The following is a 25,686-nucleotide window of genomic DNA, read 5'->3' as shown; positions in this document are numbered from 1 at the left end:
GGAGGTGAGGTGCCGGAAAAGCAAAGTGAGACATCGATTCCTTACTCCAAAGGGGAGGTTATGCGTTGGTTCCTTATTTCTAGGGGAGGTGATGTGTTGGTTCCTTACTGCAAGCAGGGGAGGTGATCCGTCGGTTCCTTACTGGAAGGGGAGGTGTCGATGAATCGGTGTTCAGGGACGATGCGTCATAAATCCAGATGCGCAGCGGAGGTGCTGCATCAATTTTGTAGCCACAAGGCAGCCGCAAGCAGGTGCAGTGTCAGAGCGGGTACAATGGACGTCGGGAACATGGTGCCCGGGACTCATGCTGAAGCAATTTTTCTGATGCTCTGTGATGGAGAGCTGGGGCCTGCAGTGAAAGCCATGGTCAATGCATCAGAATGAACCATGCTTAGGTGAAGGCAGCAGCAATGTGTTGATCTTTTGCAGCGATGCATAGAGAAAATAGGCGCTAGGAGTCGATGCATGGATTTTCTATTGAAGATCACACTTTCAATGGCCCAGGAACTGGATTTGGCACCACTTGGCAAGTCAGGACTCTCAGCAGAAGTGCAGAGGCACCAGTAGATGAAGCCTTTGATTGCTCAGGGACTTCTTGTCAGGAGGCAAACATGCACAAGTCCTTGGGGAACCTTGAATGCAGGATGTAGAAAGCCAAGTCCAATCCAATCACTCCCAGGACATAAGCAACAAGCAGCAGGTCAGCACACCAAAGTAACAGGCAGGGTTGCAGTCCCCCCTACAGCATCCAGCTCTTCTTCCTGGCTGAATGTCCACACTCCAGTATTGTTCTGGTTTTGGGGTGTCAGAGGACCAGTACTTATACCCTTTTCTGTCTTTGAAGTAGGCAAACTTCAAAGGAAAGTCTTTGTAGTGCACAGGATCATGCCTTTTTCTGACCTGGCTTCAGAGACACTACAGGGGGGTGGAGACTGTTTTGTGTGAGAACAGGCACATCCCTATTCAGGTGTCAGTGACAACTCCTCCCACCACTCTAGCTCAGGAAGGCCCATCAGCTTAGTGATGGGCCATCAGGATATGCAGGGCATACCTCAGCTCCCTTTGTGTGACCGTCTAAAGTGAATGCACAAGAGCCCAACTGTCAGCAAACCCAGATGTGTATTCTACAGACAGGCAGAGGCACAGAGTGGTTAAGCAAGAAAATACCCACTTTCTAAAAGTGGCATTTTCAAACATGCAATTTAAAAACCAACGTCGCCAAAAGATGTATTTTTAAATTGTAAGTTCAGAGACCTCAAACTACAAATCTCTACCTGCTTCCAACAGGAAATGACCCTTAAAAGATATTTCAAGGCAATCCCCATGTTATCCTATGGAAGAAATAGGCCTTGCAACAGTGAACACGTAATTAGAAGAATTCCACTACCAAGACATGTAAAGCACAACAGTACATGTTCTACTTTTTAAATACATTGCAGCCTGCCCATGGGGCTACCTTGGGGCTACCTTAGGGGTCACTTACATGTAGTAAAAAGGAAGGTTTGGGCCTGGTCAGGTCGACATAGCAGTTTAAAACTGCGCACACAGGCCCTGCTGTGGCAGGTCAGTGACAAGTTTATAGGCTACCCATGTGGGTGGCACATTCAGTGCTGCAGGCCCACTAGCAGCATGTGACTTACAGGCCCTGGGCACACCTGGTGCACTTTACTAGTGACCTACTAGTAAATCAAATATGACAGTCATGGATAAACCAATCATCAATTTACTTTACACGGGGAACACTTACACCATAGCACTGGTCAGCAGTGGTAAAAGTGCCCAGAGTCCTAAAACCAGTAACAATGAGGCCAGAAAAATACAGGAGCAAGGAAAAAAGGTTGGAGACAACCCTGCAAAAAGAGCCGGGTCCAACACAAGCCATTAATGAAGTTCTCTCTCTGAGTGGGAGACTTTTCTATAAAAACAGAAAATCAATCGCTTTTCCTTTCTTGGAGGGGGGCATTCATTTGTATTTCTCTGCATGACTGTTGTGCCTGTGCTTGTCATGGTGGTCGTGGACAAGAAAAAAAGAGAGCATCAAAAGCTCAGCCCTAATGAGGACCGGCCTTTTGATGTTTAGTGGGTGGCACCCCTATGGAAAGTAAGCTGCCATTGGATGGTTTCTCACTGCAGAGCCACCTGCGGCTCTGTCATTGGAAACATGCCAGTTCCCTCGATTGTAGGTGTACCAGATGAGCCGAGGGTTAGATTGTCAGAACCACCCATTTACAGCAGTTCCCCTGTTCCACCAAACCTTGAATGACCCCCAAAGTCTTCTGATTTGTATTGTGAGAGTGTTTTTAATTAATAAAACATAATGCTTGATTTAAATGCATTTTAGTTAGAGTAACTATGCTACAATTGACATGACTGGACCAAAGTCAGCCTGCAATGGCATGTATTGTACAGTGCAGAAATAATGATGCTTTTAATCTACATGAGCAAGTTTTCTACATGCATGTTTCCCTTCTGTCTTTCCGTTTCAGAAAATAAGCAAAATAGAATTGAATTCATAGATATGTCTTCTTGCTGTGCTGAAATGTACTAATTTGTGTTCCTCAAAAAGGAAGCCTTGTGAATAATGTTTTTGTATTTGTAACACGTTCAAGACCCTTTACCTGAGTCTGCTATAAGAATTACTCATCAATTGTACTGTCTATTGTTTTAATTTGTTGAATAGATGTAATGTTATTCCCTTTATTTCCTATTTACACCTTATTATAATTATGCATAAAAGTAGGTGTTCCTAAATGTTCTTCTTTGTTGTATCATATTTTCTTGAAAAGCTTACGTCTATGTAACTTTATTAGTACAGCCCTATCATGTAAGATCTCATCATGTATAGCGTGAGGTTTTCATTGCCTGAAACCTATAAAATGTGCCTTTTTGGGGGGATGTGCTAGATTTTTTGCTATAAATACCTCAACAAAGGCAGACTCCATGTCATTCTGTCTGTACTTAGATTCTATAGTCTTTCAAAATGAGCAGTCTCTGTGTCGTGTTGCATTTTTATGCTTAGAGTATTTGCTTACTTCTAAGCAAACTCAACGTTGGTCTCTATGTTGATATATATTCAGATCTATTTTGCCTTTCTAAGTGAGCAGTCTCTGCTCTAATATTGCTACTGACTTAATACTTGAACTATTGGAGCAGATCCCATATCAGTCCTCTGCTGAATTATACTGTAGTACAAAAGGCAAAATATAAGATTGGATAATGAAGATTTTTATTGGAAAATTTGAAGTAGATTAAATCAATGGCAAGGTATACAATGCTTACTTTTGAAGAAAAGTATTTGGTGCTTTGAAAAATGTGGCTTCTTCTTCCATTGAGCAGTTGTCTTGCTAATAGGGCAATGGATTTTTCTTTAATCTGGTAGTTCATAAGCCAATCGGTCCCTGGCACACGAGTGTCTCAGAGTACATCAAAAGTGTACGTACATTGTTCTCTCACTCTCTTCCACATTTTTCATACCCCTCTCAACTGCTTGTCTTACTACCAAGCTATTCATCATTATTGAGCTATAGCTGCCTCTCTATATGGATATACACTCACGCATGCACAGAACACGCAGATGCTACATGCAGAAGAAAGACTCACCGGCTTAATAGACGCCTGCCCCACCCTGTGGCTGCCTTTGTCTGTTGGTCCCCAGCAGGTTCTAGGTCCTGGTTCTCCGTAGTCCCAGGGGTCCTGTGTGTAATTACTTCACATACCCGAGCCTCTGGGTATTTCAAGGAACATCTCTTTAAGGCTCGAGGTTAGAACCTACAGGGAAGGAAATTAATTAATGTTTAGTGAAGGATTATAAATATTATATATATTTAACATGTCGTTATTTCTCCCATCTCTCTGAAGGTTACAGTGGCAAATCAAACAGCAGTAGCAACAAAAGATTCCTAGATGTACAACAATTGGAAGAACTAACGTTTTCGTTCATGTGTCACGTAAGTTACTGCATCACGTCTGTCCAAACCCCTGTTTTGCAGGTGAACGTTACAGTTTGTGACTGTGCTTTCCTGCTGTTAGAAGAGCACGTTCATAAACGCAGCATCTTTTGCCTGCAGATGTATATATTCATTATTAATATTCCTTCCTCTTTTTCTTCATGACCATAATTCTATGAGCAAGACCATGATTGTATTTTATCATGTTGCCCACATTATATAACCTGCTAACCAATTGCATTATTCTTTTTAAAATATGTCTTTATTAGCAGTATACAAATAATATATTTCCAGTATTAGAATATTTCTTATTCGATTATAGTCTCTTACGCCTTCAATTAAGCCAGGATGTACTCTTATTTAGCAGATATATAACTGTGACATTGTCCTTTTCCACTTCCCCCACACCTTGCATCCCTATTGACCTTGCTCTCCATCCCCATCTTTGATTTGAAAATAGAAGTAATCAGGTTCCCTAAGTTCATTGTTTTACCTCGCACTCCAGACTTGTCTATCCTGTTGTATTATCATTCAGTATAATTGGTCCTTAGTTCTTTGACATTGGAGATTTGACCGTTTAGCCTATGGCTCTATTTCATGTACTTGTCCGTCTCCAATATATATTTCAACCATGTTTCATGAAGTGGTATCTTTGGGATCTTCTACAGTCTCAGAATACACATCTTCGCTTCTGGTAGATGTATTGAGAAGCAGGAATATGTGTACATTAGTGATGCATCTATCCCTAATTCCCGTTTGATATCTTCCTATACATCATTCCAGTAGCATTCTAGCACATATGAGCAGCATAGCTACATTTACTGACTTCTTTATGCATCATACCACACAGCTCACTGTAATATGGAGTGTATAACCCTCTGGGCTCATCTTCACCCTTCAAAAAATATCAAACTACAAAGAAACATTCGAAAAAAGCTTTATCTCCATTAATTTCAGCAGATCACCTACCAAAACTATCAATTTCACTCTCTGTGGAAGCTCATAAGGCTGAGTGGTATGGCGAGGTACAGGAAGTAGTACTTGGTGTCAGCATAGCAAATGCCCAGTCTTATACCCAGGCCATCTCTAAAGCCATAAGATGTGGCATATCTCCAACCACTGGTATAGATATATTGTTTTGCAGATTTATATAGCGCGAACTAGACCCAAAGGTATCAGAGCGCTTTACGTGAGCACTAGTTACGTTACACAAAGACACATTCATTATTTGGTAAGCATGGGGCAGGGGCGTAACACAGGCCCCTGCAGCCCACGCAGTGCGGGGGCCCCTAGCTCCAAGGGGCCCCCTCAGCACTGAACTCTGGCCGGGAGAGCTCCTGATTGAGCCCGGAGGGGGCCCCCCTAAGCACCGTGCAGGGAGGCCCCCTCACTTTTCGTTACGCCAGTGGCACAGGGAGATTAAGGGATTTGCCCAGAATCACAGGATGTTGAGCCGACGCCAAGGCTCGAACCTGCTTCCCCAGCTCCACAGTCGGCAGCTCTAGCCGCGGGACCACATCGTTGTAAGAGGCGTTTCAAAATGGACTCCTCCGGCAAGCATTATCGCGTGCAGCCCTCGGTGGGATATCGGAGTGGTGCACAATCTTGGAGGCCAGCTTGGCCCTTCCACCCTTGGAGAAGGATCATTTATAAAACCGAACTGCTAATCCGGCTTGGGGTAGCACCCCCAGATAGAGAAGAGCCTGCTGAAGCCGCCCCCACCCCTGTGGTCTCTGCCGCTCTTCCGCTCCCGCCGACAGCTTCCGCCGGTGGAAGGCAGAGATACGGGGCTCCCCTGGCTGCCCCGGCCTCTGATTCATTTTCCTGTTCTGGAGACAGATTGGATTTCAGCGGCTCAATTGGATTTGCCAGACGTTGCCGCTGCACAGTCACTTATCAACCTTGACACTCGGTTGCTTGGAAATCTGTTATTGTGAGACAGATTTTAATTTCCTGAATTTTGGTATTTGTGTCTTCCAGGATGTGCCCTTTTCCTTCTTTTTCAGGAACAGCGTATTTCCATACATTTGTAACTGAGGCTGGCTGTGGACCTGCCTTGCCATAGCAACGCTTTCCAAGTGAGCAAATGGTGAGGAAGGTGTATGTATGGCTGCAAAAAAGAACGCGCGCGCACCTGCTGGTTTCTCCTGCACCCTTCTCCCTTTAACATTGGTTTTTGTGCTTACAATAATGTGTTTCATCGATGTCCAACATAGGTCCAGCCTTGTGGAATTTATGCTGGATTTTCATTTTAACCAATGATCAGGTAAATTAATTTTATTTAGGTTCACTTACATAACTTTATGTCGATATCCTGAAAATCTGGCATTGACAGTTACCATAGTTACCTTCTGAAGCTACCCTGCACATCACTAATGTAGCTCACAACCAACAATTTTTTCTAATCTTTCATCTTTGTCTACTTTTGACATTGGAAGTACCTACATGTAGGATTCGTTCTGTGTATTTATTTCTCTCCAATTATTTTTAGTTTTGTGGTTTATGACCACAGCACCACAAGATCTAATGGTATGCCTGTAGTTCTCAGCACTTATATTCATTTTGGGAGAGAGGGGTGCGGCACATATAACAGACCACTTTGTTGTGAGAGAAAAGTCCACTTTATTGAAACAGGTGCACATCACAAACCTTCCTGGCAAATCACCTTACAAAACTAAACCCTGGAAGACATAAAATGTAACTAACCAATGCACCCCACCCCTACGGCTCCCGCAAGCCCACCATGGAGCTATATCCTTTAACTGTAGTGCTTTTTAACATTTTAAACTTTAGATTTTCCCTACAGCCTATGACTGCATGTATGAACCCTTAAGCAACCAAATGTCCTAAAATTATCCCTGAACTACCTGCCTACCCTCCCTTTGAACATGGTTCCCCAACTGGCAACGCCAAACAAACTTGTGACAAGTCCTGCAAAACTTTTGAGACCCCCCACACCCAGAAAAAGAAAGCCCGCTAACTTTTCTGCACCCTACCTCCCTGTAAACCCTTGTTTAGAATGTCTCATTACCTGATGTTCAGAGTCCTAGACAAAACCTCTCTCAATTCCAATAAGTATAGCTCCATGCAGCCGTGTGACAGATGCAGCCCGTCCCTGTGCAAAAAAACCCCTTCTCTCAAATGTTATACCAAAATCAGCCTCCCTGCAAAAACGGGCCATCCCATGATTGACCTTTCTGTGCGCTCTGTCAATGGTGGCGGGCTTGGTTGCACCGTTCCAAGACATCCTTGGCAGAAGCAGCCCGTACAGGTAAGAGTGGTGGGGCCAGGTGGGGGGGATTTCGACGGATGATGACAAGGGAAAATTAATTATTTATTCAATTTCCTCTTGTCGTCGTTTGTCGAAATCCCCCGTCACCTGGCCCCACAGCGCTTACCTGTACGTGCCGCGGCTGCTCCTCGATATAAACTGTCCATAAGACAAAGCAAGCAATTCTCCTTGATTTCTAACAAATCCTTTTTCATGGCCCTCATTAGTACCACCGCCTAAACGTTTATTCAGACCCAAATTTGCAACAAAATCCCTCCGATGAGCTTGCACCTCAGCCCACTTGATGAACAAATGGCCCACCACCGTTATGGCTACATGTTCCGCTGCTAGACCTGCCACAGAACCTGGAAGGAAACAAAACAGCAGTGAGGGCTACAAAAGAAGTTGGCTTCTCCCCCTTTGCTTCTACAATACCTGCATATGGCGCCGATAGCAATCAGAAGACCAAAGCCCTAAGCGCATAATGTCCTTGCGCATCCAACCCAGTTTCCCTGCTTCTGTCGCCGCTCCAATGCAGAAAGAATGTGTTCCAAAATTAGCTAGGGGAAACCCTAATCTGACCAGAGCTTTTCGCAATACCGCTAGCAATTGAAAAGCGGTCATCTGCTTCCCAGATCCATGCCTAAAATCCAAACCCATGCTAGATCCACAGCATAGCGCCCAATGCGCCCCCTTATGTCACTGGGCATTGTTCCATGTAACCTACCACATGCAGAACTACCCTCTTACCCTGAGCTTCTTGGTCAGTTTTGGAGCTACAGAGAAAACCTCCCATTGATCCTGCTGCTAAGAAACATCCTTCACAGCAACCCCTCCTGGCCCTATGCCTCCCAACAATTCTGACACTCGGAAAGCACCAAAGAACATCCAAGTCATAAGTTCGATCTCTTGCTACACATCCGCGGTAACTGCCCTCGGCACAATAACTGCCAAGTTATCAGTCTTTTTGTCCACCCCGACTCCCCTTTTCTCGTGCCCACCCTTCCAGCATTCTGCTTCCCAACTCACCTGCGGAAGGCACATATCCTTATAACAATTTTCCCATAAATGTCATGCCTGCCAGTTTGCCGTTGATTGTGACCCGAGTCAGGCCTTTTTCGATCAAATCCAGTAATAACTAGATCCCATCCTCCACCCACAGCCAACACTTCACCCTGCTCTGTACCCCGAGGCCAAGAACTACCGCCATGCCTGACCATAAACTCTCCAAGTGGACTCCGTGAGGGATGCTACCACCAGTTTTACCATCCTGTGTTGCCTACTAACCATAACTGCTCTGGCATGGGTGTTGGGTCTCTGTCTGCGTCCTTGGCCAACCCACGGAATCTCTACCACTGTGAACAAGACAAAGCAACCACAATGTCATTGTCCACACCTGGCACATGCTGAACTCTAAAAGAAATATGGTGACACAAACAATCCAAAACAAATACCAGCAGCAATTTTAGAACCTGCGCATCTTTGGCTGACTGCCTGTTCACCACCTCGACTACAGACCTGTTATCCACTCTGAACAGCACCATCCTGTGTGCCAGCTCTGCACCTAACTAGGTGAAGGCTACAACTAAGGGGAACAACTCCAGAAAGGCAATGCACCTGCCCCCATTAGCCCATTGCTCCGCACCACCTGCCTTGCCAAAAAAAGACCAAAACCCCTGTCCTTGTTAGTCCACTGCTCTGACCATCGCTCCGAGCACCACCTGCCTTGCCAAAAAAGACCAAACCCACTCCCCAGACTGCGTCTGAGAATATCTGTACATCTCAAACCTTCTCATCCTGCTGCACTAGTGGAATCCTGTTGAAAGAGAGCAAGAAAAAAACGCTACATCCGCAGATTCTCCTTGACCACTACCGTGAGCCTTACATGATGATGAGGTAATGATAGACCCATTGGGCGAGCCCCACTCTTCTGCAAAAAGCCTACAAGCGAAGTTCAGGTGACCTAACAGTACTTGGACGTCTCTCGCTTTCACATTCTCTCGTGCAAGTATACATTCCAACAGACTTAACATCTTCTCTTCTTCTCCTGTGGCAACCGTGCTTCCATGTAACCAGAGTCGATTTTAATTCCCAAAAAGCATAGTGCTGTTTGTGAGCCCTCTGTTTTTTCCGGTGCTAAAGGCACCCCCCAAGTCACCCATGAGCTCAAGGAATCTTGGCAACATTAACTGGCAGTCTGCCCACCCAAGTGCTTCCACAAAAAAAAAATCTTTAAGTAGTGGGTTAACCAACTGATGGCCTGTCTGCCATGTAAACCAACACTGCAAGAAGAAGTAGAAATATTCAAAAAGTGTGCACAATATGGAGCAACCCACGGATAAAGCCTTATCTATGTACCAGAATCCTTCACATTGTACACACAAGAGCTGTAAGTCTTCAGGATGCACCAGAAGCAGCCAAAAGGCTTACTACACCACATTTTGCGATTAGTGCCCCTGCAGCGTTGTCACGACCAGTGACATGGCCATATCCATGGAAGAATATGCCACTTCCTCTTCAATAAAATCATTCACTGCCCCATTTTCTGGCAATAACAAGTGCTGAATCAGGCAAAACTGCCCCTTTTGGTTTCTGGGCACCACCCATATTGGAGGCACAATCATATCTTCCATTGGCCAATCTTGGAATGGGCTCCCCAACCTGACATCAAAATTTCTTTTTCCAACTTGTCTTGGACAACCCGCTTGTGCTCTTTTGCTGACCTCAAGTTATCTGCCCACCGTCACACCTGTGGGCCATCCTAACCCAAATGAAAACCCCATCTGAACCCCTCTCCCAGAATCTGTGCCTCCTCCCGACACCCATAGAACCCCAGCCAGTACTCCAATCTGCCAAGTTAACCCAAGTACAAGCCTTTTGGACCAGATCCATGGCTGCTGCTGGTGTGCTCCCTGCTGCTAGTGACTGTAGTCCTGCCCCTGCCGGCCCCCTCCCACCCCAAAACAGTTAATGACAGGATGCCTCCCCATGCACTGGAGCACTTGTGGCAAAATTGACAGTTTTCCGTAGTGCATACCCTCTTATTGAAGTCCCAGCATGTACCCTCCAACCCCGTCTGGGTTTTTGCTGCAAAACCCACCCAGCCCCGGGTGCAGCACCCCTTAAAGGGGCAATATGCAATAGGCAAACCACTTGCCATAATTTTCCCAGTTTTGCTGGCCCCATGGTGTGCTGCCACAGATCTGAATCTAACTCTGCCCCACTTTGCATTAGGGTTCCATGCCAATTGCACCCAAAATTCCATGTCGTATTAGTCCCAAGCATACCCTCCCCCGAAGAGTTCAGCATTTTGAAATATATACATGTACTTGAACATGGCAACACAGCGCTTCGGATATTTCACAGTAAATGCTGGCTTCAATTCAGAATGCAAAAACAACAATTGATGGACAGAATGCAGAACAATGTCATACATTCCCCCCAGGACAGAGATCCGGGCCTAAATCCATCGTTTATTTTTCTCCCCTTGCCATTCCAGTTTGAACCCAGCCATCTGCAAATCAGTCTTGACCCTGCGCCAAAATGGAAACAGTCCAGCTCGAACTGCCAGGCCAGGTCCTCCCTGGACTGGAAACAAGCATCCTATGACCCGTTTAGGGTTTCACCCCTCATCAGGCAGGATAGCTTGACTCCAGTGGCATGGAGAGCACAGGACCCACGCCTGGACATACCCGTCCCACTCGGGGTAACACATGCAAAAACAATAATTGAAGGACAGAATGCAGAACAATGTCATACATTCAGAACGCAACAGTCCAATTTTCGATTGTCAGGGGTATTTTAGGGCATTTTGCTAGCTCGTATTCCTTCTCCTTCGAACTCTTTTTAGACCGCACCTCTGTATGCAAGAGCTTTATCATTTCCACGTACTCCCCTTTTCTTATTTGCTTGTGTGTGGGTAGAATTAAATGATCGCTCAGCGGCTTGTTGACTTCCATGTAGGGTAACTTCTTTATTTTCAGTTCCTTACTCTCCAGCCCATTCTTTCTCTCTCTTCGCCTGTGCCCCCCTACTGCCTGATCCTTTGCTGCTACCTGTTACTTCCCCCATCCCTTGCTTATCTCTGCCTGTATGCCGCCCTTTCTTTCTTCCTTTCCCACACTAACATCACTGTTATACCTTCCCTTTCGCAGCCGCAGCACTGCCCCATCCTGTATCAGCCCTGCAGTCCACTCCTGTGCATCCCATCACCGGACCCACTGCAATGGCCCTGGCCTTACTTGGCTCTGATGTCGGTGGCGTTCTGCTGCTTACTGCCTCGCCAGGGCCCTTGTGCCTCCACTGACCTACTAGGTTGCTCTGTGCTTGCCTGTAACACACTGGAAATGGCATTAGTTGCAACCCCCACCTCGCATTGCTTCTTATCTCTTCATCCGTCACTTCCCCTTCCTCCAGGCTGTCAGCGTCATAGTCCAACACTGGGATCCCTAGCAGATCCCCTACACCGCCCAACTGGGGCCCTCACCCACATCATGCCTGTAAACCTCCACTGGTCTGGAGTTATAGGTCAACGTGTGACATCCAAGGGGGCCAAAATAACCCAACTCTGTAGCTCCGCCTACACTACTCGCCTATCCATCAAGCTGTGATCACTGGAGGCTGTTCACGACCATATAACTGATGGGGCCTATGAGGTCACTCCGGACCTTCTTGGGTCTACCTCGCAGAGGTCCATCGCCAATGTCAGGTGAACTGCGTGGGACATAAAAGTCTCTTCCCCTCGGTGCATGCGAGCTGCACTCAGCTCTACTGAGTCCATATATTTGCTCCACTCCTGTACATGCAACACGGATGACAGGTCTGGTGTGCTGTGCCACTGCTGCCCCGCTGACCCCCGAGGCTCCCATATCGCCCAGCATAAACTACCGGTGGTAAAATTTCCTGTCCCCCCTCGCAAACCCCCTCACATCTCCCTCACTGTGCCGCTCATCAAACGCCAAAACCCTCTTTTCTAGGCCACAGCCATGCCCTTATCCTCCTCCCCACTCCATTCCAGCATGGCAGCCACTATGGCAGATGCAGAGCCCCTGGTTGCCCCTGTACCACCCGCACCGTCCTTGTAGCCCAGATGGGCATCGCAAATCATCACAGGGGTACCTCTCCCCCAAAACCTCATGTCCCCTTCCTGCTGCAACCCTTGAGATGCCTGTAAGCTCCCCCTTCACAGGTAGTCATCCAACTTTGCCACCATGTCTCTGTCCACACCCCTACTTCACTCCATGGGAGCCACTCCCTTTCTTTGACCTCTCTATATGGCCTTTTCTTGCTGCCCCCCCACACTTTCCCGACCAGGCACTGGGACCCAAACCTCCCCACTCCTCCATCCCAATAATCCCCCTTTGTGGACCTACCCTGATTCAACCCCCCCTTCCCCAATAACCTCTCGTAATTTCTCTCTGCTCCCCCCTCCCTCCCCAGGCCAATGTCACGCTGCCTTCCCCAGCTGGGAGCAGCGCTGAGGCTTCCTCTTGCTTCCCGGCTGGGCGTTGCCTTGCCATGCCTTGCCTCTCAACCGGCGTGGGCAGCTACAGTGACGGACCAGCCTGTTAAATTATGACCTCCCTGCTGCCCTGTACATACGAGGGGGTGTGCAGAGGCCGCGTTCTCTATTTGCTAAGCTGTGCGGGCTGCGCTGGTCGCACACGAGCCCGCATCACCAGCATCACCAGCCCGGTCTCCCTGCCTCGAAGTGCCTCTCCCCCGCCCATGTCTTGCCCCAGAAACCTCCTACGTGGGCTCAAGCATAGCAGCCCGACCCGCCCTGGCTGCATTACCTCCCATTCTTCCTGCGCTACCAGGGGCTGCTCTCCTGGACATGGAGCAGCCCCTCACACTCACCTTGTCGAGGATGATGCTGCAGCCACCTTGCATTTTCATGGCGGCGAGCAAGCGACCACTGCGGCGGCTACAGGCGCAGACACTTTTTGGGCTGGGCTGGGCAAGCGTCTGGCCCTCCTACAGCACCACCAACCATGAGGTCTAGGCGCCCTGCCTCTTTCAATAGCCACTTCGCCTCCACAACTTTCAAATCAACTGCTAACATCCTGACAAACTGGTAAATCCTCAACCTACATGCCTACACCTTCTACGTTAACGCCTGAGTATAAAAGCGAAAAACTCCTAACTGCTCCTGGTCACCGGCCACCAGGTCACCTGAACCTAAAATGGTGAGAAGGAGCTCCGTGTGACACAACTTATACTTTGGGCTGCATTGGGCTACGAAAATTGCCCAACACAAAATGGCAGCTCATGGGTTTCACTACACTCCCATCCTGCCAGGTGGGCAGACCTCCAGGTGGTCATCTGCCCCAAATACCGCTTCTAGATTATCTGCTTCTAGATCATACATGAAAATGACATGATCAGTACAAAGATTTCTGGTGTACATTCCCAAGGACATTCAAGATGTCAGGACTCTGAGAAAACAGTGCTGATACTCCATCTTGTTCCTCACTCCTGTGACAAACCGTACGACAAACCGAAGTCCAAGGGTCACTTTCTTTTACCGCTGGAATAGATTTGAGCCTGTAAGAATATTGTCCTCTGATACAATGACAAAAAATGTGAACTTGAAATATTAGTAAACTGTCAAAATGAATGAATTGTGAGTGAAGTGAACTTTATCCTGGGTGCATTGTGGGAGCCACATCTAAGACACCTGGATAAAACATCTTGCATTATTGATGTGAAGTGTGGATAGGAAGTGTTTCAGCGCATCATAAGCTGTGAGGCCACCGATCGAATGCGAGATGCCATCACCCAGAGGACGTTCAAGCCTTCTGTCATTGGTTGTAGATGGCTCAGTTTTTAGAGCACATATTTGGTAATGACAAATCCTCCTAGAGCCCCAGATTTCGACTCAATACATCTTAGGTTCAAGGTGAAAGTATTGCTTATTTTTCCCACAAACTGTTCTGCCTTTTATACCTAACTGGCCCTTCGCTTTACAACATGCTCTACCCCAGCTAAGCCGGAGAAACCTATCCAACCGTCCGACTGCCCCTCATTCTTGCTTATTGGCAAAACTTTCTTCACCACCGGCATCTACTTGATATACAATGGCGGGTTTTGAAAAGACAATGGAAGACGGAAAGAGATGTTTTTGCTTTTAGCTGGACTCATTTCATGAGAGTGAGTTTCAGCCATTCCTGGTTTTTCAGATATCAGAAGATATCAGAAGAAATATTTTACTAATGTAGATGGATGGACAGACAGAGCCTGATTTAAGGTGACTAGCAGATGGAACAGTCTATAGGATATCTAGAAGACGGCAGAGTTGCACCCTCACCCGCGTGAAACGCACTCAAGACCATTGTACCATCATGACCCTTAGCAAGGTACGAAAAGTAGTCTCTTATGCATTGAATCTGGACTCTCACAGTCTGTACTGAGGGTTTTCACAACTAGTTGGTATCACAAACCCTTACAAAATAAATCAACGAATAGTCTTTTGTGACCGTGGACACGGCGTGTACCTGGATGCAGCTGGGACTAGATGAAACCTCACCTGTTTACCATTGTGCCTTTCAGTGGGGGAAGCACCCATGTTGTCATTGTGTGACAATCCAGGAAGTGACCGTGAGCGGGTGTCTACCATTCACTGTCTACCTCCGCTGCATTCTTCCATGGAGTTCAAGGGCTTTTGTGGTGAGAGGCTAAGATTCAAGTTTTGTACAAAGGAGTACTCCAGATAACTTGGGCCTGCATGGTTTGGAAGGTCCTTGTCGCTCATGGATGATTCTTCAAAACTGGCCTAATGAACCATAAAATGGGAAGTTGACAAGATCTTTTTATGTATCGCCAATTGGGCCTGTATTGATATAGCACATCAGTATTGTTTACGCCACTTTTTCCACAAGCTTGTATTAAAGACTTGAGGGAGGCTGCAGCGTGAGACCGAAGGGAGCATTCGTTCATCACTTCATTTACAGAACATATAAATCCCAGAATGCACCTGAGCAGGTAGTACATTTAGGTGAAACGAGCAAGGCTTTCTTATTCACATTTTCCCTATAATATGGTGTCAGGAAGGCTAATGGGAAAATCAGGTAGACCAACTCCAATGTAGAGGAGACTGGCCTGGCAACACAGTGCTGTGTTAGCTGCCTTGAAGAGGAGATCTTCCTCAGTCTTCCTTGTCAGAGGCTAAAACCACAAAAGCCCACAGCAGACCGAGGTGTGTAATTTTTGCCATTGCGCTTCGCTTCGCTGTGCCCCAGGAACTGTAGCTCAGGAACCAGCGGAGCTTTGCCGCATTCAGTGCTCTATAATAGACCTGTAAGTGCGATATAAAAAGCAGACTTACATATTAACGGTATATGTCATCTCACGTTCCGGGCAGTGGTGTTAAACCACAAAAGGTGATTGGAGGATTGCTTGCAATAAGTCTACCTACTGGCAATCGCTCGGGTAGCATTCCAACCCATCGTTGTTTTGCCCACTTTGCCACCTCAGTTTGCCCCTAGCCATAAGCAAACCAGGGGTAGAATTGTAAGGCATTTAATAGCGTATTTAATATCATTAATGTCACCCTCAGCATTGTCCTTCTGTACATTCTGTCTTCCAATCTTAGCCAGCCTATCTACCATTGACTGTACAAACGTATCACTGAATTCTCACAAAGGTCCAGAACTTCTGCTGACTTGCGATATTTGAACGTACTGTAATGCACATAAAAAGGATCCTTCACTCTTATCCATTACCTACAGACACCTCCTTCACTCTCATACTCACCCTAAAGAGATCACAGTTTTCTTCATTGTCTATTGTTTCTTTTCCAAATTACTTCTTGCCTTATACCATCCATCCCACAAATGTCCACCCTTTTCTCTAAGATTGATCTCCCTCTAATCGATGCATGGCACAAATCAGTAATAGCTTTTCCTGCGATCAAGGGGAGAAACACCCGTAGCGGTATGTAGTGCAGGTTGGTGTAGCTCAACCATATTTTGAAGCACTTTAGTGACATCCTGTTCGCATCTCACTGCCCACTGTATACACTCCACGATCACCTTCTTGCATCACTGCATCAAGCCATAGTTTGTGGATGATATAACACTGTTTTTGCATTCTTTATGCCAGTCTTTATTAACTATTTCTCCATCGCGGTTGATATTCATTGGACACCATTATCCACCAGGACTTTCCTAAGTTAACCTTTTTCTGACCACCCAACACCACCCATGTCTTACTGTCCCCAATAAATTTGACTTCTATCCATCTTGTAAAATAATCCACCACCACGTAGCTACGTTTTTCAAGCAATAGAATGAAAAGACCAAGAAATCAACTCCACATCTCCCTTGCTTTCTCAGCACAATCCATAGTTTGAATGGGACAATCAGTGGACAGATATTTATCCTTCATTGCATGAATGGCACATCTGCCCACAGAATCCTTGACTTTCCAATCCATTCTCGGCCACCAGATTACCTCTCTCAATATTCTCTTCATTAAAGTCATACCTTTTAATGCCTCCTCCAACAATTTTCCCTGCAATCCCAATTGTGGGGCTAGCTAGGTTCTTCTCTTTCATTAAAAGACCACATTTTTTGCAAAGTTTCATCTGCTACCTTCCACTAACACTGTAACTCCGAGTCCAAACTCAGTTCATTGGGCCACGCTTTCATGACAATGTTCTTCACACTTTACGGAACATTTCCCACAGCTTTAGTCCACTCCATTATACCCCCACACACAATACAGTCATCTACACACTCTATCCCGCATGGTTCTAATGCATCTTCTCCACCTGGATCTTTTTTGCTGCTAATCTCTCATCCGATTCTTCTCACCAGGAACACATTTTACGGTGTAATGAAACTTTAACAATTTGCTGCATGCCAATCTCGCTAGTTATTGCGAGGATCTATTAATTTTCTTTCCACCAAAAATCTCAGCAAGCGATTCACACTTAGTCCTTGCTACCAAGCTATGGAACACCCTCACCCCGAAGATTCGTTCCGCTACCACTCTTCTCCAGTTTAGGCAGCAACTTAAGACATGGCTCTTTTTGCATACGCTGGCGTAACCCCCCTCTCTTCCCCATGGGTTTAGTTCCTAGAACTGTTGGTTAGCGCCATGAAACCCTCGGGTGTACGTGTGCTGTACAAATTCTGGATAAGATAAGATAAGATAAGTCCTCAATGTAATTGACTCTCCCCAGAATTATGCTTGGAACTTTGTTATCCCCACTACATATGCTAACATTGTAATAGTCACAGTGATTACAGCCTAACATAAACAGGTGCCGCTCAGCACACATTGCCATAATAGTTCCGCACCATGCATCATCCTTGACACCACCCTCCCCATGACTAAGCAGATCAACGATGTCTCTTCCTCCTGCTTCAACACCCTCCACATGCTCTGCAAGATCTACAAGTGGATCCCCACCGAAACAAGAAGAACTGTCACCCAGGTCCTCATCAGCAGCAGGTTGGACTACGGAAACACCCTCTACACAGGAGCCTTGACCAAACTCCTGAAACGGCTTCTACGCATCCAGAACGATTCTGCGCGCCTGATCCTCGGCATCCCTCGCCGCAGCCACATCACCCCCCACCTGAGAGACCTGCACTGGCTCCCATCAACAAGAGGATCACCTTCAAGCTCCTCACCCATGCACACAAAGCACTCCACAACACCGGACCAGTGTACATCAACAGAAGACTCAGCTTCTACACCCCCACCCGCCAGCTCCACTCTGCCGATCTCGCCCTCGCCACAGTCCTCCGCATCCGAACAGCGACCTTCTGCGGCAGATCGTTCTCCCACCTCGCCGCAAAGACCTGGAACACCCTCCCCATCCACCTACGGCAGAGACAAGACCTGCTGTCTTTCAGAAGACTCTTTGAGACCTGGCTTTTCGAGCAGTAGCAGCACCCCCTACCCCCAGCGCCTTGAGAACCTCACGGGTAAGTATTGCGCTTTACAAATGACTGATTGATTGATTGATGCATCAATACCATCCGCTGACCACTTGTTAACTGCACGTACCGTGTGCTTGAACACACATGGATTTTCCACTCGATTGGTGTGCCTCTCAGCTGCCGCAGAAAAACCACATGCCAACATCATTGGAAGCTTTGTAAAAATAAACACCATGTAGTGAACTTAAGAATGGTGGTTTATTGAAGAGACTACAGCAATGCAGCGGCTGCTCATAAATGCCTTACCCAATTGTACCTCACAGGACCCATAGAGCTCAAGATTCCAGCATCTATTCAAAACCTGCTGCAAAGCAGGACTCTACATAGTGGCTGTCATTAGGTCTCGCCTATCCAACTGAACAACCTGTCAGTTTGCAAAAGTCCTAATGGAAACTGACAGTGGCTTACAGCTGCGCCTAATGCTTATGATTGGTTGGCTTTATTTCCCTTCTCATTTGTTTGCTTCTTATTCAAGGGCCTTGCCTCCTCTTTTTGTGTTTGTCTCTCTCCTGGAGCACAGCCTCTTTACGATCCTTTTAACTGGCTGGCTTATGTCCATCCACTGCTCACATTTAGCAAAATGCTTTTTAACTTTTTATCAGCCTTCCATGAGCAAGCATGTGTTTTCTGTCTCTCTCCTCTGCTGCTTCACCCTTCAATTAACTGCACTGTGTTGCTACCCACTCCTCCCAGCCTGTCTGTGAAAGCACAGCAACAGAGGTATTTTGGCTTGGGTATGGCTGAAGAGCAGACAATAAGAGTTGCTTTATTTCCTGCATTGCACATATTGCATGACAGCATAAGCTTTGGCACTCAAAGTATTTATGGCGCTGCAGGACGGGCCATCTGCTGCACTCACTCAGCTGGCGTTTAATGCAGAAGGTGTAGTTAACATGACAGGTATCCTGCAGACCCATTCTGCCTGGGCCACCGCAGAGGACCAAAGGTGGAATCCTGTGGAGTGTATATACGGCCTTGGCACGAGCTTCAGTTACATTCTGACACTTCCTTATAGTTTCCTTAGTGAAAGGTATTTTTCAAAAAGCCATGCCATTTAAAAAGATTGAAAACATTGAAATCAATGTACGGTTTTGAGATACAATAAAATATGTTTGCTTTTCTTCCAGTATTCTGAAATGTTTTTTCTTTTACTTTTTTTAAACAAACATTGGTAAAGCCAACAGCTTGGCATTCACATTATTTAGGTGAGACCTATTGACTTTGCCTGTCGTTGTTTGTACATCTCAGGATCTTGACTTTACAATTTTCTTCTGCATAGCCTACGACAAATTTTCAACCACTACAGATTCAGAAAAGAATTGAAAACACTACTTTTTGGCCTTTCTTTTCATCTGCCTCTCTGTGATTAGGTGACTTTTTTTGCAATTCTTCTCTAGCACCAAGAGACCCTATACGTGGTACTGTGCTCTCAAATGAACAACATGGCATTCATAGATATTATGTGCAATATAAGAAACGAAATCACTGCCCAGACCAGGGTGTACAATAACTTTTAAACAACTGTCCCAAATGTGGCTTTTAAGTGGACCTGGAGAGAGTGGCTTCACAAACACCACTGTCTTCTGTAATACCCCCGATTCCACCCTCACCTGTAACTGGGACAGTCAGTACTGCCACTCTCACAGCAGGTATTGTCAGGCCACTGATGGGGAGAAACACTTGCTAAAGGGCTGGGAAGTAGCAAGATAATAGTCAGCAGGGCTTTAAGTGGAATAAAAAGGTAGTGAGCTCTAAAAGGGGTTTGACTTATTAGTGTAACTAAAATTCCTCTATAAGGTGCATGGCATAGGTCACTAAGGGTGTGACCTGCTACATGTGAAATAGAATCTTATGCTTGAAAAATTAATTAATTGTCTTACTGGACAAAAAAAACTAAAATCAGAAGGCAGACCAAACCTATTTACCGGTTTATTTAGGACCATATGCAATAAAACACTTGACATGGTGAATTTAAAGGCGGTGCCTTGACTCTCGAGAGTTAAGTGCACAAACGTAAAAACATGATTATTGTTTTGGAATGTTACAGTATCTGGAGTCCTGCGACACCAATAGTAAATAATGCGAGCCACCTCGGACACTGTCTAGTATCAACCTATGGCAAGAGAAAAACCCTCACAATCTCCACACTGGTTGTGTCTTGTTGCCAGGGGTGTAGATTCGAGAGGGGGGGTGTGCTTACGGTGTTACAGTGCCCTAATCAATGTATGTTCTGATAAATGGTTGGGTACAGGTGCTTGTTGCCAAGGGCATAGCTCCAGCGGAAGGGTGGAGCTTGGGTTTTTACAGCCCCCTAATACATGTATTTTATGACAAATGGTTGGTTAAAGGTGCTTTGAGTCGGTATGGGGATTTGTGTCAGTCGAATTTCACCAGGATGTTTTACAAACACAGAGAAAAAAACGCACACACCCTCTCTCTGTTTTGAAAGTCATCGAAAATGTATTTTTTACAAAATATTTTCTTTACTCTCACTTAGTATTCCTACCAATTGGCATCATCTCCCTTTCCACTGTCCCTTAGGCCCCCCCCCCCCCATCATGCACCCTGCTTGTTTTATAATCTGTTTTACCATTTTTGCCAGCGTGCTTGTTGGAAAATCTGAAGCCTCCCCCACCCCTCACCCCTTTTCATATAGTACTTATAACGCTGGTCTTTAAACGCAGGCATTTTGCGTCCGCGAGTTAAGCGTTCACTGCAGGGTAGAGGAGTTATCTGGACAGGACCAAGTTAGCCTTTAATCCTTTTGAAGTTGGTATATTGAGTACCATTAAATAGGTTATAAAACACAATAATTTGAAAGCTACACAATGGGAAATCAGTTGTCGCAAGTGCTGATATAACCTTAATCAGGTGGCTCATTCCCCAGGCATAATAACAGTCCTTTAAGGGCTTAGCATGTTAACTGTCCCCTGTACCCTGTACTGTTCTTGATCCCTCTATATCAATTAGATCTTTATTGCGTATACTTAGAATATACAACATACAACATACCGTAAAGTACATGCAAAGTTAAAACACAAAAACAGCAAATACCGCTAAAAACTTCACAGCCTAAAGTCAAGCTAAAAGTAGCAGCCCTTCAATCGACAATACAGAATCTGCTATGTGCAGTGATACCCAAAATACGGCCCGGTGGCCACATGCTGCCCTCTTGACCTTCACATGCTGCCCCTGAGCAACAGCAGGACTGGCAGCTGTTCAGTCCACTCTGCACTAGCATTAAAACAAAAATAATAAATACACAGGCAACTATTTAGTTAAAGGTTAACTGCAGTTAAAGAAAGGAAGTAACTAGGTTGTCCTCCACTACTTAACTTTAGGAACACCTTCATTTTCAAAGCCATCTTGAACTAAAAGTGTTAAAATATGCTACAGACTTTTCAAAATTCAAAATGGGTATTTCGTTAACATGCAAAACCATTTCAACTTAGTACATCAGATGATATTAGTGCATTGAGAAGTATTTTTTAAGTGATATGTTTCAAACATGAATTTAAAAAACATTCAATCTTCTCCACACACTGAAAACATTGCCAATAGTGAACTAAGAGGCAAGTCCGTTGTTATGTGCAATCTTAAAGTGGCCTGGGTTTTCTATCATACATGAACTACATTGTAGTTTATTAACTCAAACTCAGGAGAAGGTTGTTTTGTACAGTGCACATCCTGAGGTCATGTATTTCCGAGGTCCTCTTTTTTGTGATAATGAAACAAAAGGAGGGAAACTGAAATAAAACTATTGCCTAGGACCGCACAATTTGGTAAAGTGGGAAGCTGGGATTAATCCCAGCTTTTCTGGCTTCACATTGTGCAATTCAGCCACTAGATGTACATGCTTTGCTTCCTCTAAAACTTCCTTATCGAGGCTGCCCCCACTCCCTCCCAAAATCACCACCCTGCTAGCATCAATGCAGCCCTCGGTCATATCACAGACCAAACGTTGTGGCCACTGGGAAAATGTTTGTGAGTACTCCTGTATTAGAGGATACAGTGAACACTAGGGATCGGCCGCCAGCAAACACCTCTTGGGTTGCTGCCAGTATCCAGAGTGAAATTAATTAGACAACAAAAACTATCACAGGGTCAGATTTGGAATTAAGGAACTGCATAACTTCCTAACAGACTATGCTGCTTGCGCTCAGGAAGGGCCCCTTTACGCCCCCACTTAAGAGCGGCATAATCATTCTGGGCCTATGGAAATACAATCACATTACTTTCATCCTGATGGAACTTCATTGGCTCCCCATGCCAGCTCGCACCAGAAGTCTGTAGCAGACAAGCTCAATAACTATGGTGGGTCTCGGCACACCCACAGTCAGGACATCTTCAGACTGGAGAATAAATGTAAAAAAGAAAAAACAAGGCAGCTGCCTTTTCCAACTAAGCACCCATGATTAAGAACAACATCCCCATAACCGTGAGGACTGCGCCAACGCTGCACCAATTTAGGAAAGACTTTGAAGAAGCATTCAAGAACACTACATTAAAATTCAGTAATAGTACACTCCTGCTAGTAAAATCCAGCTGCTATCTTGGATGCGATTTAGAGGTTGCCAAGGGTCGCAACTTCGACCACTGGCTTGCCTCTTGCTACCTCTGGCACTGCCTTTGCGACCCCTGGCCTGAGGGGTGGCAAAGGCAATGCCAAGACCAAAAGGTAAACCGAGCCCTGATGAGCAGTTTACTAACTACAGCTCTTGCTTTGACTTTGGGCATTCACCTTTTAATTCAGTTAAACAAACAAAATCAGCAGTGCAATGTACACTTTACTGAATGTATTCAAAATAAAATATGATTTAAAACAATATGTTTCCCAGTTCCGTTCTCGTAAAAACATGTTAAATGATGTGTTTGAATAAAAAAACTTCACCTCTGTGATTTGACAGGGTGAATAATGCCTTACAAGGGATCATAATGAAAATGTAGTAACTGTGATAATAAATAAGTTAATATAGAGCTCACTGTCAAAATAGGGTCTACATTAATTAATTAAGGTGGATGAAATCACTATTCCTTTCATGTATTTTTATGTCATTTAGGAGTTTTTTTTATTCTTGGGGTATTCACTAGGGGAATCAATAAATCATGACAGTTTGTGATTTAATCAATCAATCAGTAAATTTGTAGAGAGCTTCTTGTCACCCATGAGGGTATCTAGGCGCTGGCAGAACCCAGGTGATTAACCGAAAAGCCAGGTCCATAGGGACGTCCGGAACTCTATAAGAGATGGGGAGGTCTGTAGAAAAAAAGGGTAGCTCGTTCCCAAAATAATTTGGGTTACCAGTGTTTGTGTTTTGAGCAAACTCATATCTTTTCATCCAGTAAAAAATAAGAAATGTGTAATGTTCCTATCATGTGAGCACCCCAATTAAAACAGGTGGTATATGCTATAGACATTGATCTGTGTTAGTACCTGTTGTGTTATTATATAATTGTACACATATGGGGCTGTTAATTTCAACAGTGTCAATAACTGTGATGTCATCACAGTCATGTGACATCACTTCCAGGTAAAATTAAGTGATAAAAACCCTATGATGTCACTTCCAGTGATGGCATTCAGGCAAAGGGAGGGTATGTGATGTCATTTCCACTACCCCAGGCATTTTCGTGAATCAACATGTATGACTACTTCTTCTAGCACTGTTTGAATGTACGCTTGCCTTCAACACTGTACAGCACTCCACTGCCATTTGAATAAGTTTGCGCTATGCAAATACCACCTTCATACACACATAAATACATTTATTTAAGCAAACCTTTCCGGAGCAGGACTACCAGTGGACAGGAGTATTAGCAAGGCATAACAGCCTTAAAGTTGTCTGAAGGACACACATATCTACACGTTTCCATAGGTGTCCCCTCCCCAACCCAAATCAAGGCTTCTAACATAAGTCATGGGGAATAGAGGTAGAAAACTATCGGAGCCACGATGTGGCTACCCCTCAAAGAAGGCTAGGGGTTGGACACGGGTGACCTGTCCTTTTCCTTCCGTGACTCATCTCTTAAGGGGCTCCTTGTTAATAATGAGGGATCCGGGATGACAGTGTTTTGGCCTTTGTTGGAAGTTTGAACAGGAGGTGCTACTGTGAACGCTATAAAAAATGCCCTCTGGTCTTTCCTTTACTCCCTCATTTAGGCCGATGTGTTACTTGCAAATTTGTGCTGTAATTCAATTACGCTGTAATTAATACAGAGTTTGTGCAGTGGTGTAGCAGTGGTACCGAGGGCATTACGTCTTGTGAAATGGCCCAGTGCAACACAGGATTGATATGAAAAGAATGCTATAATTAAGGATAGAAGGACCTCTCACACCCTGGGCCCCAGTATCACTGCACCTGCTGCACTGTTGATAGCAACGCCCACGCTTTTCAGTTGGGAGGTGACAGTTCTGTAATAGCCCACATACAACAACTGAGTGTGGAAAGCAACAACAGTACAAACAAGTGCATGATTTGTGATGCTTTTACATTTTATTAATGTTTCTGTTATGAAAAAGCATCAGGACATAAAAACATAATTTTCACAAATGCACATTCTTGTGGCTCTAAAAAAATCACCAATTAATTCACTGAGTTCTTTCACATCAACATCATGATTCATAACAAATGAAAAAATGCATCATGCACTACGTATTTCAAAGCTGTTATCCTTCCAATGTCCTTCAAGGGGTACAGCCAACATTTGTTTCTGGGTATGAGCACCGCTTCTTCAGAGGTATAATTAATATGCAATTTTCTTAGCTCTTATTAAGTGGTGTCAAATCGTTGGCGTGCTGCTCGAAAGCAACATCACTTGGATCACAGCATATGAATGGTTACTGGAGTAATCAAGGGATAGTTTTAGAACAAAATCCTGGATTATGCTATCCAAACTCTACTAATCCACATTCAGGAAGTAGTTAATTGTGCCACTTAGGAAAATAGGCTCCAAATAAGAGTCATAGTACATCTTACAAAGACTCCTGAAACTGCACAATAACTTCCATCTCAGTGGACCACTTGATCTATATGCCGTGCTGTATCCATCATGGCAGGTAAGTGTCATTGAAATGGGCTTGCTCTCTTCTGCCTTTTGGTGCTTCAGAGGGGCTTGGAGTGTGATTCTCTGCTCAAATGTTGACTTCCTTTAGCCTAGCAGGAGTAGGTGAAAACCAAGTATTTGAAAGACAGTGTAGTTTCTACTCAAGTTGCAATGCTTGATTGCCCTTCCTCTTCCTCCCTCATTTATGGGGTGCATTTGTTCAGCAGTTGGCAGCATCCTTATGTTTAACAAGCACTGGCGTTGCCAATAGGTCTCGTAGTAGGAAAGTTGGAGCTATTGGTTTTGTAAATGACAAAGCCCTTTATGTTTTAAAAATAAAAGGCATTGTTATTTGCAGTGGTGGTGGTGGATGGGGTGGTGGTGGTGGATGGGGTGGTGGTGGTGGATGGGGTGGTGGTGGTGGTGGTGGATGGGGTGATGGATGTAGTGGTGGTGGGTGTGGTCACACACA

At 45.2% G+C, this 25,686-nt stretch overlaps 1 protein-coding gene across 1 annotated transcript in view; it reads right to left on the bottom strand.

Annotated features, from left to right (window-relative positions):
- LRRN2 (leucine rich repeat neuronal 2) overlaps positions 1-25,686 on the bottom strand; it is a 368,071-nt gene that overhangs the window by 136,834 nt on the left and 205,551 nt on the right. Inside the window, exon 2 of the mRNA XM_078644634.1 lies at positions 3,601-3,768. The gene's annotated coding sequence lies outside the window, so the exon portion shown is untranslated. The remainder of the gene's footprint in view (positions 1-3,600; positions 3,769-25,686) is intronic.

Source organism: Lissotriton helveticus, chromosome 5_1, assembly GCF_964261635.1.
Source record: "Lissotriton helveticus chromosome 5_1, aLisHel1.1, whole genome shotgun sequence".
Classification (NCBI taxonomy): domain Eukaryota; kingdom Metazoa; phylum Chordata; class Amphibia; order Caudata; family Salamandridae; genus Lissotriton; species Lissotriton helveticus.
The sequence above is the reverse complement of the archived record's forward strand: the minus strand, read 5'-3'. Positions and strand labels throughout refer to the sequence as shown.